This window comes from Bos indicus x Bos taurus, chromosome 5, assembly GCF_003369695.1.
Source record: "Bos indicus x Bos taurus breed Angus x Brahman F1 hybrid chromosome 5, Bos_hybrid_MaternalHap_v2.0, whole genome shotgun sequence".
In the NCBI taxonomy this organism is placed as follows: domain Eukaryota; kingdom Metazoa; phylum Chordata; class Mammalia; order Artiodactyla; family Bovidae; genus Bos; species Bos indicus x Bos taurus.
The window spans coordinates 49,028,611-49,044,346 of NC_040080.1; the positions used below are offsets into that span (position 1 = coordinate 49,028,611).

General features: G+C 44.3%; 1 protein-coding gene across 3 annotated transcripts in view; it reads left to right on the plus strand.

The window, feature by feature from the left end:
• SYN3 (synapsin III) overlaps positions 1 to 15,736 on the plus strand; it is a 491,622-nt gene that overhangs the window by 409,995 nt on the left and 65,891 nt on the right. The gene's annotated exons all lie outside the window — the stretch shown is intronic.

A 15,736-nucleotide genomic window follows, 5' to 3' on the forward strand; every position in this document is an offset into this window, starting at 1 on the left:
TGGGCTGGGCCCTCCACGTGACCCCAACCCTCAATCCCCAAACACTTACACACACCTCTACTGTCTTCCAGATGCCAGCTACAAGCGTTCTTTCCCAAATGCAACCCTAGTGGTGTCATTTCCCTACAAAAATTCTTTCCTGGCCTTCCCATCATTTGAGGGATTAAGTCCAAACCTCTCAGTAGAGTTTACAGGGGTTTTCACTGTTTGGCCCCAATTCATTTTTCAGCCGGTGATCCCGCCTTCCCCATCATTCCTCCTTCTTTCTTACCAGAAGGAACATCCTGGGACTCCCCAGGACCACTTAGAGTGAAGGGGGGCCTTTCTAAACAATTCTTTTATTATAGAAATGTTCAAACATACACTGAGGCAGAGAGAGTAAAATGATGAACCTTCGTGTACCATCACCCAGCTTCAATACATTCTCAGTCTTGTGCTCTACATGCCCACCCCACCTTGGATTATTTTAAAGCAAATCTAAGACTAAATATATTTTTAATCTGAAAATACTTCAGCATGTATTTCTGAAAGATGAGGACAGGGGTTCTTTTTTGAGATTCCAGGTTTGTTTTTTAAATTGCAAAATAGGACAACCAAATTTGTAGTACAGTTTTAATTTGTACATTTAACAAACCAGAGCTCTTAACACGTACACACACACAGGAAAATGACTGTGTTATATCCTTATTTTGGAGAGAGCATTAAAGAGCCCAGATTTTAGGTCCTTGAATGTGAAAGCCTGCTCTCCCAGGATCACCCTCTCCTGACCTTATACCCCTGTGGCTGGCCCTGACATTTTCTGAGTCCTCCGGGAACTTTCACTCCTTTATGCATTTTCCTTTGTGGATTCTTGAGCATGGAAAGTCCTTTCCTCTGCTTGCTCAGTTGCTTCAGTCATGTCTGACTCTTTGCCACCCTATGGACTGTAGCCCACTAGGCTCCTCTGTCCATGGGATTCTCCAGGCACGAATACTGGAGTAGGTTGCTGTACCCCACTCCAGGAGGTCTTCCCAATCCATAGATCAAACCCGTATCTCTTACATCTGTCTGTATTGGCAGGTGGGTTCTTTGCCACTAGTGCCACCTAGGAAGACCAACAGTAACAGCACCAGCATTTATGAGGTTCCTTGGTGGCTCAGAGGTTAAAGCGTCGGCCTCCAATGCAGGAGAGTCGGGTTTGATCCCTGGGTCGGGAAGATCCCCTGGAGAAGGAAATGGTAACCCACTCCAGTATTCTTGCCTGGAGGATCCCATGGACAGGGAAGCCTGGTGGGCTACAGTCCACGGGGTCTCAAAGAGTCGGACACGACTGAGCGATTTCACTTTCCCTTTCCCTTTTCAGCACTCTGCTCTTTTCTACTCATTCAGAAAGTTCAGTCAACAGATCCTGAACACTTGCTATGTGTTAGGTAAAACGTGAACAAAATAAATACCAGCCTTGCCCTCGTGGAGCTCAAATGAATAGATGTGGAAGTCAACGTATATGAGCAATCACAGCCTTAGCTTTGCTCATAGATTTGTGAAACCCTCACCTCAAAGCTTCCTCTCTGAATGGCTTCAAAGTTAGCCATGAGGGCTTGGAAAGTTAAGGTGAGTTTCAAAAGGAAAGAGGCAGTGGTCTTATGAGTGGGAGGGAGCACCAAAGGTCACTTTCTCTCTTGCTCTGCTCATGGGTTCCCTGTACCAGTATTTCTTGATACTTTCTTGTTTGGACTAGACATGTTTCCCTCTTAGCCCTTCTCTTTATCAACTTGTTGCTGGGATGACAAGTTTAGTAAGAATGTGCCAGAAGCAGAAATCCTGCTTGCTCCAATAATTGGACTAACAATCTGGCTTGGACCCTCTGCTTGCAAGGGCTGAAGAGCCTGTGGGAAATGAGACAGATAAGGTCTGACACACACAGGAGGCATGTACCTGCAAGCCAGTGTCAGTTTTCCAGTAAAAAAAAGTCCTCTTTCCCAAGTATTATAAATTCATAAGATGCCCAACTATATATTATAATTTTTTAAGATCAATACTTTTGGCATTGCCAAAATATTATCCTTGTTTATTGAAACTTGCTAAGAATTTCATTTGCCTTCATGGTTTGCAGTTATGCAAGCCATGTGCTAGATATACACATATAGCCGCTTCCAAGGTGTGCTTAAAATCTGCTTAAAATTTTAAAAATTTCATACAATGGAATATTATTGTTGTTTAGTCACTAAGTCGTGTCCAGCTCTTTGTTACCCCTTGGATTGCAGCACGCCAGGGTTCCCTGTCCTTCCCTATCTCCTGGAGTTTACTCACATTCGTGTCCATTGAGTCAATGATGCCATCCAACCATCTCATGCTCTGTTGCCCTCCTTCTCCTCCTGACTTCAGTCTTTCCCAGCATCAGGGTCTTTTCTAGTGAGTTGGCTTTTCGAATTAGGTAGCCAGGTTTTAGAGTTGCAGCTTCAGGATCACTTTCCAGTGAGTTATTCAGGGTCAATTTCCTTCAGGATTGACTGATTTGATCTTCTTGCAGTCCAAGGGACTCTGAAGAGTCTCCTTCAACACCACATTTTGAAAGCTTCAATTCTTCAGCACTCACCCTTCTTTATGGTCCAACTCTCACATCCATATATGACTACTGGAAAAACCATGGTTCAGATTATCCCCAGAGAATTTCTGGTGAAGATCCAGCTATATGTAGCATGTGATTTACACACAAACTCAAATCTTCACAATAACCTTCCTTGCTGGTGTATCTATTCCCATTTACAGAAAACGAACCTGGGAACTAAGTTGCCCAAGAGTGCTCAGATAGGAAGTGACACAACAGTATTTAATCTGCTGTGTCTGGCTTCAAAGCCTATGCTCACTCTTACTCCTCATTCTACAGCATTCCATGAATAGCGCTTCCCTGAACCAGACAGAGGAAATGACATGTCCCTTTGCTTATAGCCCCAAGTAAGCAAGTTCTGTGCAACACCAATGAGTGTCTTTAGCCAAAATATCACATTTATCTTGAATCTTAAGGCATCACACTGTGAACATAAACTGAAGCAAAGCAATGCAGATGCTGAAGGAGTGCAGTTACTGTTTAGCTAATTTCTGAAGTGACTAAGAAAAAACAATACTTTCCCATTTTAGGGATCATCTGATTATAAAGAGGGCTTTTTCCCACTGAGACATGGAGTTGCAACAAGATTGTGAATAGAAATTAATGACAACGGAAAACCTAGGGAACTTAAAATCACATAGCTGTGTCTATCCATTCAGGGTGGTCTTGATCACCTTGGTCATTCAGACCCTTCCCAGAGCCACCGTTTTGCTGGGATGTTGTCCAAATTGTGAACAAACCCGAGAATCCTCACAGGAGGAGAGCTGGCAGCCCAAGCCTGTTCAGTGCCATTAACCTCACTGGGGTGAAAACAAGAAAAGTGTATTCGCAAATATTGCCATCCTATTGGTGTGTTTATTTTTGACTGTTCCGTTTCTCAGGGAAACAGGAAATGTAAGAAAAAGGAATGTTTGTGTTTTCATAGGGCAGGTTTAATTTAATTTTTCTAAAAATGCTACCAGTATTTTTCCAAGACACTCTAAAAGTAGGAAGAGGTGATGCAGAGAGTTCAGAGGTGGGGTTCTAAGGGCAGAAAGCATTAAGCTTGGCCATGAGGCCAGAGACCTCATTTAGCCAATGTTTTCTGGGCCACTCCTATATGCCAGACCTGGTCGAGGGCAGATACAAAAAGAGGGAAAGCTGGTGGGACCTCTGACACCTGGGTGAGTAGTGGGACCTTTAACTGAGATCAGGATATAGGAAAAGGAGATAGCATTTCCAATGGGACATTTACGAGGTTGCTTGGAAACCTCATGTGTATCCTTGGTTGGGTTGGAGGTGCCTGTGGGACCGTCTGGGGCTGGGTTTTTGAGGCAGGTCGGTAACTCAGGAGAGGCCTGAAGGTTCAGTGATGAGCAGTAGCAGACACAGACCTGAAACTTCTTATGGAGGTAACAGACTAGTGAGGGAATCAGACGATTGTTCAGCAATCTCATAGGTGAATTTAAAACGGCCAAGTGCTAAGGAAGAGAAAGAGTTCAGCGGGCTGTTAGCTAGGCAAGAAGCTGAGTGCCAGCTTCTTGAGGAAGCAGCAGTGGAGATGTGATCTGATGTGGGGATAGGAGGAGCAGGAAGAGTGTTCCAGGCAATGAGAGCAGCATGTGTAAAGGCCCTGTGGCTAGAAGGAGCAAAGCCAGTATCAGGTCAGAAAGAAAGCCAGAAAGACTGGGATAGAGAAGGTGATGGGGGAGCGTGCGTAAGGCGGGGTGGGGGTTGGGGAAAGGCTGGAGCCAGATCTTGGAGCCATGTAGGCTGCGGTCAGTTTTGTCATGACATGTTCTGTCTTGTCTTTCAATCACCTTGGTAATTTGTAGATTTGTCACAGCATTAAAGGATTGGAAAGGATTGCCCCAGGTCATCTTGTCCATTCTACTCCCTCTAGACAGGACTTTCTTAGCATGCAGTACTTAAACTCCAAGAAGATTCTGTCAGATATTACACACCAAGGTTAAGGTTTATCAAGCAGCTTTCAGGATGTTTCTGTTTTCTCTTTTTAATGAATCTTTTTAAATGTCTGTAACAAGCCCTGTTTCTGCACCTCCCCATATCTGTCAAACCTTCATTGAGTCCCCTGCGGACAACGTGGCATCAGGCTTCCTTGCCCTCTTCTCTCTCTTTGTGTCCCAGGAATGACTGAATTCTGTCCATCGGGCCTTGACATCCCCCTCCACACTCCATGCCCCTCAGATCACAGATGTGAAAGAAATGAGAACTAGGATGGACTGCTGTCCCACTGGCTTCCCAGGTGGCGCTAGCGGTAAAGAGCTGGCCTGTCAATGCAGGAGACCTGAAAGACATGGGTTCAATCCCTGATTCAGGAGGAGTCCCTGGAGGAGGGCATGGCATCCCACTGCAGTATTCTTCTTGCCTGGAGAATCCCTTGGACAGAGGAGCCTGGGAGGCTACAATCCATGGGGGTCTCAAAGAGTCAGTCATGACTGAGCAACTTAGCACATAGCATGCATGCTGTCTGACTACATGCCAGGCCTTGGACATCCTCTAACTCAATTTAAGCCTCTTCACCAGCAGTGACCATTTAGTGACAGACACCTATTATAATGTCACTTCATCAAGTGATCTTCCTAGGGGTATGAGAAGACTGAGTCACAAGAGTAGCCAGTGAGTTGCCCACAGGCTCATATCCATAGGTGTCAGCTGGATGTGAACCCTAGGGGCCTTCTGGCTCCACAGTTGATGCTGCCCCCGCTGGCCCCCAAGCTGCTTGGTCATCACAGTAGCCAGTCTTGTCCTAATGAGTCTGCTGGCCTCCACCCACCCTCTTCAACCAAATCCACAAATATACACAGTTCTGAACACATGGAAGCCCTTAATGATGAATAGCGTAATTATCCAGAAGCAGCAGCAGGACAGTGGGCTCAGGCCAAATCCTATTTACTCCACTTTCTTGATGAGTAATACTAGGCAAGCATCTTCACCTCTCTCAGCCTTCACTTCCTTCATATGTAGTAGTGTAGCATGCATGCTCAGTCCTGTCTGACTCTGTGACCGAGTGGACTGTAGCTCGCCAGGCTCCTCTGTCCATGAAATTTCCCGGCTAAGAATACTGGAGTGGGTTGCCATTTCCCACTCCAGGAGATCTTTCTGACTCAGGGATTGAACCTGTGTCCCCAGCATCTTTTGCACTGCAAGCAGCTTCTTTACCACTGAGCCATAGGAGATGGGGCTAAAAATCATCATCTCATAGATGTGTCAAGAGATTTAAAAGAGACGATATTGGTCAAGTGTTTAGCACCATTCCTGGTACACTGTAAGTGCTCCAAAATGGGAGCTGTTGTTAACACAGCTCCCAGAAGTCTTCCTGAACCTGCTTTGTCTATAGGTACACTCTGCACCCAAACCCTCAGTGGCTGCCCAGTGTTCACAGAAACCATCCTAAATCCCTTCTTTGTGTCTAAGCGCCCCCCAAGCTTGCCACTGCCCACATTTTCACCCTAATTCCCACTGCGTCCCCAGCAAGCCTCTACTCACACCAACCTTTACTAACAAGTTTTCCCCAAATTCTGTCCAACTCTGCCTGTATACATGTGGCGTCATTCCCTGTCATGGAAGCCTTTGTCTAACGCCCATCCAACATATACACTTCCTGCACAGTCACTATATGCCACCCCTTGGATGGAGCCTGGGGATACAGCTGTAAATGAAACATGCAGAGCACCTTGTTCTCTCAGCGCACCTACCTTGGATTTGAGAGAGGGACAACAAAGAAAATAAACGTGCAATTACAAATAGTGGCTAACTCTATGAAGGGAGAGTTCATGGTGTGATAAAGAAGATTCAAGAAGCACTTATTTTTTTAGACCAATATCCAGGGAAGTGCACTCTGGAGACAGAGCATATCAACTGAACTGTGAAGTATGTAAAGGGGTGGCCTAGAAAACAGTGTTAGGTAGCATCTTTCAGAGAAAAGGAGCAGCGGATGCAGAGGCCGGAGGTAATGAGGCTCATTCACTAAAGATCTGAAAGGCCCATGTGTTGGAACATGTAGACAGAAGCTGGGGTGGTAAGGAGGGGAAACACAGGATGAAACAACAGGTAGTGCGAACTAGATCAGGCCGAGCCTCAGAGGCTTGGACGGAGACCCAGCTTCTCCTTGAAACCTTCCAAGGTGTTTTTGGTCCTTGTTTTCCTCCCCCAGATTCTTCCAAGCCTTGCTTTCTCCATCACTTAACCAGGACCAAACACTGTGTTTTTAAATCTCCAGAGAGTCGTGAATATACAGAGAGCTGCCTCCTTCAGTGGGGAGCTGCCTCAGACCACTCAGGTCACAGCTCTCCAATTCCTTGGCTTGACGTTGAGGTTGGTACAACTCTGATCTGGCCTCACACTGCTCTGACTACAACCCCCCAAGAGAATGCCTAGCAGGAGTCCTGGGCCACCCCCACTTACTTGGTTTTCTTGGGAGCCTTCTGAATAGGGCCCTTATCAGCCTGGGGATCTCTGGTTTCAAAAATGGATTCGCCCCTTCTAACAGGAAGTCAGGCCTCTTGCGCCACTGGGCAGTGCTGAACTCTGGAGCCCCGGGGCATGTGAGCGGGGACAGGGGGTCTGTGAGAGACTGATGCAGGCCTGCCATCCCCAGGGGAACTAAATAAAGCTATTGTTGGGAAGGGAAGAGAGAAAATAGCCGACAAGATGTTTTTTGTCCTTCATGACCTGTCTGTGTTTGGGGAGGGGCTGGCATGTTACAAATGAGTGGAAATAAGAGTGGCCTTTGAAACCCAATTGAATGGCTTGGGAAGGGAAAGGGGAAGCTTGGGGAGAAGACCTGGGTGGCAGTGGAGGAGCTCCATCGTTTCCTAACTGCCTGACCTTGACAGATGGCTTGCCCCCGATTTCTTATCTATTGCATCAGGAAAGGGCAGAATGCTAACAAATCTGAGTGCCTAGAACCATCCCTGGCCCTTATGAGACACTCAATAAGTGTGGTTGTCATTAACCTGGGAGATCATATGGTTGGGGGATCCATCCAGGGTGCAGTATGATAGCATCCTTGTTCTTTCTCGAGCTTTTACGTAGCAGGATGTCTCCAGAACCATCCCTGGCCCTTATGAGACACTCAATAAGTGTGGCTGTCATTAACCTGGGAGATCATATGGTTGGGGGATCCATCCAGGGTGCAGTATGATAGCATCCTTGTTCTTTCTCGAGCTTTTACATAGCAGGATGTCTCCAAATACTGCTGATTCTCCCCTTGAGAAGCTCTTGACTAGGATTTATGACACTAGCGTACAAGCTCAGGTGTACAAAGATATTTAGTGGTATTGATCATAGCAGCAGAGAGAGAGAGAAAATGGCACAAATGGCCATTATAGGAAAATGGCCAAGAATTGCAATCCACGTGCCCTGTGGGATATTGTGAAGCTACTAAAACTATTGTATTAGGAGTGTAGCTACTGACATGGGGAAGGGAGTGCAAATGGTGAGCTGTGAAGTGAAAAGAGCCATTTTGGAAAAAATTGATCTCATTCATACATATGTATAAATATTTGCAAAGATGGAGCATAACAGGTATTGGGCAGAAATCACCAGGACAATGAGATCAGTCACCTGGGATGGAAAGTGGGTTGTTGTTGTTGCTGAGTCACTAAGTCATGTCCAACTCTTTGCAACTGCATAGACTACAGCACATCAGGTTCCCCTGTCCCTCACTATCTCCTGGAGTTCAGATTGATGTCCATTGAGTCAGTAATGCTATCTAACCATCTCATCCTCACCTGGCAGAGGATGAGATGGAAAGTAGGGGAGGGATATAAAGGGAAAAAAAATATTGTGGTAAAAATAGGGAAAAACTAATGGTTTAATGGTAAGTGAATAAATATAAAATTCTTTCTCTAATATTGCAGAATATCCCTTTTTTTAATTGAACATATAAATGAGGACTATAAAGTAGGGTGGACCAAAGCAAACACTGATTTGATTAGAGGATAAAGTTGTAGACAATCCTAGTCTTGAATTTCTATGGTCATTTGAAGATGATATTTCCATTTTTTTAAGTATCACTTAAAAAACTTTTTGGGAGTGTCCCCACTCTCTCCATCACCACCATCCTACTTCAAGCCCAACCAGTAGCACTTCAAGTCGGTCGTAACCAATTCCAAATTGCTCTCTGGTCCTTCAGTTCAGTTCAGTCCCTCAGTCCTGTCCAACTTTTTGCAACCCTATGGACTGCAGCATGTGCCAGGCTTCCCTGTTCATCACCAACTCCCCGAGTTTACTCAGACCCATATCCATCAAGTCGGTGATGCCATCCAGCCATCTCATCCTCTTGCATCTCCTTCTCCTCCTGCCTTCAGTCTTTCCCAGCATCAGGGTCTTTTCTGTTGAGTCAGTTCTTCACATCAGGTGGCCAAAGTATTGGAGTTTTCAGCTTTAGCATCTGTCCTTCCAATGAATATTCAGGACTGATTTCCTTTAGGATTGACTGGTTTGATCTCCTAGCAGTCCAAGGGACTCTCAAGAGTCTTCTCCAACACCACAGTTCAAAGACATCAATTCTTCACTGCTCAGATTTCTTTATAGTCCAACTCTCACATCCGTACATCACTACTAGAAAAACTATAGCTTTGACTAGACAGATCTTTGTCACCAAAGTTATGTGTGTGCTTTTTAATAAGGTGTCTAGGTTAATCATAGCTTTTCTTCCAAGGAGCAAGCATCTTTTATGTTTGTGACTGCAGTCCCCATGTGCAGTGATTTTGGAGCCCAGAAAAATAGTCTTTCACTGTTTCCATTGTTTTCCCATCTATTTGCCATGAAGTGATGGGACTGGATGCCATGATCTTCGTTTTCTGAATGTTGAGTTTTAAGCCAGCATTTTTACTCTCTGCTTTCATTTTCATCAAGAGGCTCTTTAGTTCTTCTTCATTTTCTGCCATAAGGGTGGTGTCATCTGCATATCTGAGGTTATTGATATTTCTCCCACCAATCTTGATTCCAGCTTGTGCTGCATCCAGCCTGGTATTTCACATGATGTACTCTGCATGTAAGTTAAATAAGCAGGGTGACAATATACAGCCTTGACGTACTCCATTCCCAACTTGGAACCAGTCTGTTGTCCCATGTTCGTTTTTAACTGTTTCTTCTTGATCTGCATACAGGTTTCTCAGGAGGCAAGCAAGGTTGTCTGGTATTCCCATTTCTTGAAGAATTTTCCACAATTTGTTGTGATATACACAGTCAAAGGATTTGGCATAATCAATAAAGCAGAAGTAGATGTTTTTCTGCTATTCTCTTGCTTTTTCAATGATCCAGCAGATATTGGCAATTTGATCTTTGATTCCTTTGCCTTTTCTAAATCCAGCTTGAACATCCAGAAGTTCGCAGTTCACATACTGTTGAACCCTGGCCCTTCAGCCTCTCCCAATACAATTTAACCTGCTCTCAGCTGACAGGTCATGCTCCTGTCCCAGAACTGAGCTATTTCTCCAGCCCATCCAAGCAACCTAAATTCTTCCCTTCAGATTTGAAGGCCCCTAGCAATCGGGCCCCAAATTGCCTCTTCCTTCTCAGATCACCAGCTCAGAGACTTGCAAGCTGGTTCTGAAAAGAATGCTTTTCTCAATCAAAGTAAAAAATGGCAAAGGAAAATTTCTCCTAGTATCAGGAAAATTCATTGTTTTAAACACATTTTCAAAATACTTTTTTTGAAATATCCTACTGTAAATTCTCAGATTTCCCTTGATTGACTTTCTGTGTCAATTTCTACTCCCACTATTTTTGACCATTAATATGTTCCTCTAGTCTCATTTAAGAGTGTTGGAGAAGGGCACTCCGTTTAAATATTTAATTCCACTTAGAAATTATGTCCAAAATCACTTTATTGATGATAAACTCATATTAAGTTTCATAAGATAAATCCTCCCTTCCTTTGAGTCTTCATTCATTAAAGCTCATGAAGAATCTAAACACCCTTCATGGGAAGACCATAGCACTCTGCGCTATTCAGCTCTTGAGGGATGCTAAGCCTTCCCTCCACCCACCCACAAAGCTATTCATCCTTCAGAATCCTTCTCTGAGTCTTCCTTTTCTATGGGACTTGCTCATGACACCACCCACTCGGACTCACCCACTGTACTGCTGGGTCTGCTCTTTCATTGCATCGTTCATCTCTCTGGGAAACCCTGTCTCAATCTTCTGTGTGTCCTACACAACATAAAACAGAGAGCCAGCCATGTAATAGTTCTTATTTCAATTAGTGCACACTGAATTGATTTGATCTTATACTGTTTTATTCATCCTTATGTTTAGGGAAGAGTATTTATTGCACCTCAGAGATGCATATGGTCCCCAGGAAAGTGTGCCTTGGGAGAGAGAGGACTTGATTAAGACTCAAAACACATGAGCTTGACTGGTTCTGTTATTATATGTTGTGAAAACAATCACTTCACTCTGGTCTTCAGTATCTAGGAGGACACATGTATTAGTTTCCTATTACTTCTCTAACAATTTAGCAGCTTAAAAGAATACCTCTTTATTAGTTCACAGTTACGTACATCGGGTAGAACGGCATGCCAAGGTTCTCTGCTTAGGGTCTCATCCAACTGAAATCAAGATGCTGGCATGCCACATTCTCCAGAGCTCAAGTTTCTCCCCCAAGCTCATTCTTTTTACCCACGTAATTCAGTTCTTTGCAGCTATGGGTCTGAGGTCCTCAGTTCCCTGCTGGCTTTCAGCCAGGGGCTGCCTTCATCTCCTGGCATAGGAATGATATATTAAGTCTCATGCTTCGAATCTCACCTCCTTCCTCTTCTGCCACCAGTCTGAGAAAGTTCTCTGCTTTTAAGAGCTCGTGTGACTCAATTAAGATAATCTCCCTGTTTTAAGGTCAGCTGTGCATATAACCAGACCAATCATTGTCTGACAATCTCATCACATTCACGGACTCCAGAGATTAGAGTGGGACACCTTGGGGAGCATTCCTAGAAACTCTACCTGCCTTAACATGTTAATATAGGGAATAGGCAAGATGATTCCTAAGTCAATGATCTCTGATGACTCCCTGTGGTGTAGTCTCCTGATTTTCCTTCATTGGGCTTCACTTCACTCCCTCCCCTGCTCTTAAGCAGATACTGCCGGGTTGGAGCCTCTGGTCTCTTTCTTCCATCATCCAGCCTCCCTCTTTATCTCTCTCTTTGCCCCACAAAACCAGAGTCATCTCCTTCCTCCCTTCAACTCTACTTCACACTTTGATTTTGAACCTCTATGTGGTGCCAGTTTTACATTCTTTATGTCATTTCTTCTTCCCCCAACTAACCTGTGAGTTGGGCATTATTGTCCCCATTTTGCAGATTCAGTTCAGTCAGTTCAGTTCAGTCTCTCAGTTGTGTCCAACTCTTTGTGACTCCATGGACTGCAGCATGCCAGGCCTCCCTGTCCATTGCCAACTCCCGGAATTTACTGAAACTCATGTCCATTGAGTCAGTGATGCCATCCAACCATCTCATTCTCTGTTGTCCCCTTCTCCTCCTGCCTTCGATCTTTCCCAGCAACAGGGTCTTTTCAAGTGAGTCAGTTCTTCGCATCAGGTGGCCAAAGTATTGGAGTTTCAGCTTAAGTATCAGTCCTTTCAATGAATATTCAGGACTGATTTCCTTTAGGATGGGCTGGTTGGATCTCCTTGCAGTCCAAGGGACTCTCAAGAGTCTTCTCCAACACCACAGTTCAAAAGCATCAGTTCTTTGGTGCTCAGCATTCTTTATAGTCCAACTCTCACATCCATACAGGACTAATGGAAAAACCATAGCTTTGACTAAATGGACTTTTGTTGGTAAAGTAATGTCTCTGCTTTTTAATATGCTGTCTAGGTTGGTCAAAACTTTTCTTCCAAGGAGCAAGCGTCTTTTTATTTATTTATTTATTTATTTTAATTGAAGGCTAATTACTTTACAATATTCCAGTGGTTTTGCTATACACTGACATGAATCAGCCATGGGTGTCCCACCCTCGCCTTCTCCCACAGAGTCCAAAAGACTGTTCTATACATCTGTGTGTCTCACATATAGGGTTATCGTTACCATCTTTCTAAATTCCATATATACATGTTAGTATACTATATTGGTGTTTTTCTTTCTGGCTTACTTCACTCTGTGTAATAGGCCCCAGTTTCATCCACCTCATTAGAACTGATTCAAATGTATTCTTTTTAATATCTGAGTAATATTCCATTGTGTACATGTACCACAGCTTTCTTATCCATTCATCTGCTGATGAACATCTAGGTTGCCTCCATATCCTGGTTATTATAAACAGTGCTGTGATAAACACATCTTTTAATTTCATGGCTGCAGTCACCATTTGTAGTAATTTTGGAGCTCCCAAAAATAAAGTCTGTCTTTGTTTCTACTGTTTCCCCATCTGTTTGCCATGAAGTGATGGGACCAGATGCCATGATCTTCATTTTCTGAATGTTGAGTTTTAAGCCAACTTTTTCACTCTCCTCTTTCACTAAAGGCTCTTTAGCTCTTCTTTGCTTTCTGCCATAAGGGTGGTGTCACCTGCATATCTGAGGTTATTGCTATTTCTCCCGGAAATCTTAATTCCAGCTTGTGCTTTATTCGTAATTTTGCAGATGAGAGCAAATTTTTGTACCCATTTTGCAGATTAGAGCACATTATTGTGTTCATTTTGCAGATTAGAGCAGTAGGGTTCAGAGAAGTTAAATATCTAGTCTAAGATTAAACAGAAGGGAAGGTTAAATCTGAGCACAGTTCTTTCCAGTACCTGCCGGCATGCAGGGAAGCAATCAATTTGAGAGGGATGGAGAGGAAGAGAGAGCGCAACGTTGCCCCTCACCTCAAGTTCCACCCTAAAATAAGATGAAGATGAAGCCCCAGTAGTGATCTGGGCAGTTCACGGACTGCAGAGGGTGTCTAGGGTATGTGAGTGAATGGCTGGGGGTGACGATTTTGCTGGGGAACAAGACCACTTGGTGAAAATGCACCCATGCATTTCACTGTATGCCCCTTGAGTTGGTAAAATTTCAGTCTTTCAGCCTCAAGTGTCGGGATCTCTTTTCCTGCCTATGAGAGCATAGGTGGGTACATCCACTTTGCAGAGCAATTTGGCTACATCTAGCAAATCTGACAGAGAAGGCAATGGCACCCCACTCCAGTACTCTTGACTGGAAAATCCCATGGATGGAGGAGCCTGGAAGGCTGCAGTCCATGGGATCACTTAGGGTCAGCCACGACTGAGCAACTTCACTTTCACTTTTCACTTTCATTCATTGGAGTTGGAAATGGCAACCCACTCCAGTGTTCTTTCCTGGAGAATCCCAGGGACGAGGGAGCCTGGTGGGCTGCCGTCTATGGGGTCACACAGAGTCGGACACGACTGAAGCGACCGCAGCAGCAGCAGCAAAGCTGAGGCAAGCACTGCCCCACCCCAGCAATTCCATACCTGTGCCTGTGTCTTGGTGAAGCTCCCTTACTAGTATTGTTTATAATTGGAAAAATAGAAGTCACCTAAGTGTTCATTAGCAGGAAATGGGCAAATGGTAATGTGCTCATCAAATGGAATACTTGGCAGCAGTTAAACGGGAATCTGAGCTATATGTATCAACATACATGAATCTCACGAACACAATGTACCCCAAAAATTCATAAGAGTAGATTCTTTTGATGCTACTTACATAAGGTTTTTAAATGTGTAGTGTCTATTATTGGGAATCCTTGGTAGTAGTTAAATATGAATAAACACAAGGGAATAATAAACACATAATTTATATGACGGTTACATCTGAGATAGGAAGGAAGGAAATGTGATGAGATAGGAGGGAAGGAAATGTGATGAGAAAGGACATCAGGGGCTTCAACTGTATGGACAATTGTTTATTGCTAAAGCTAAGTGATATTCACAGTATTGCTTTTAAAGTCTTTTTTCATGTGAAATATTCCATAATAACTCTTACACTGACAAATATTACCACCAGGAACATGCTTACCACTTATAACATGAAGTGGAAAGAGCAATAAGCAGAATTGGGTATGCATTATACTCCCAACTTTGTAAGAACAGAACAAATCAAAAGAAAAATTTAGATTAAAAAAAGAAAAAGGGAAACAGATAATACACCAAAACCATTAAAGTTCAATGGTGATTTTTATTGTGCTCTTTGTACATAATGACATAGTACTTTTTTATAGTTTCCAAAATTTTATAGTGAGTACACATTGCTTTTGGAATCAAAAACAAATATTGCCTTTTCTAAAATCTGCATTTGTTAACTCTAGACACTAGGATATTATACATTTTAGCCTGAAATGAGGAAGAAATTTCTTATTCAGCCTCTACTGCAGGAAGCCCTTGCTTAGGTCTTAGAGCAAACAAGTCACATCGAGCTTGGAGTCTAACAGACCCATGTCCCAGCTCCACCCCTTCCCAGCAGCTGCCTGAGTCTTGACTTTTTGTGAAGTGTTACAAGAATACCTTTCCTGCTTGCCTCACGTGACCTTGGTGGGGGAAAATGAAATGAGGTCCGGGCCATGGCTTTGGGACCCACAACAGACCCTCTGTGGCAGCTACAGTCGCTCCTGTGTGTCAGACCAGGTGCTGGGCACCACAAGGGAAGACCTGGTTCCTCCTCCCAGAGCATCCAGGGTGTCAGCGGACAGCCCAGGGTTGAGGGACAGGCACCAGAATAGAAACCTGTACGGCACAGAGGGTGGGACATGATTACCTCTTCTGGAGTTGACCAAGTCGTGGAATTGTTACTAAATAATGAGGAGGGATAACCTCTGCCCTTAAGCAACTCCAAGTATACTTCTAGACACCGAACAAGCCTATTTCAAACAACATACAGACAGCATGAGGAGGAGATGCGTAGGTTCAGTCCCGGTCCCCTCACTTCCTAGCTGAGTAAGCATGGCCAAGACAAGCATCTGACCATCTGAGCCCCTCTCTTCCTCTGTATCACAGGGAGAGACATGCATGCCTTACAAGTCTTACCCAGACCCAGACTGTACCACAGATTCTGTGTCAGCCCCTTCCCTGGGTCAGGCCATGTTCTGGTTGCTGGGGGTATGACAGGGAACTAACCAGGCCAGGCTGCTGCCCCATCAGTCTTTAAAGGTGGGAGTCCAGGACAGTAGCTCAACACAGCGCCCATGCAGTCCAGCCCATAAATGCTTG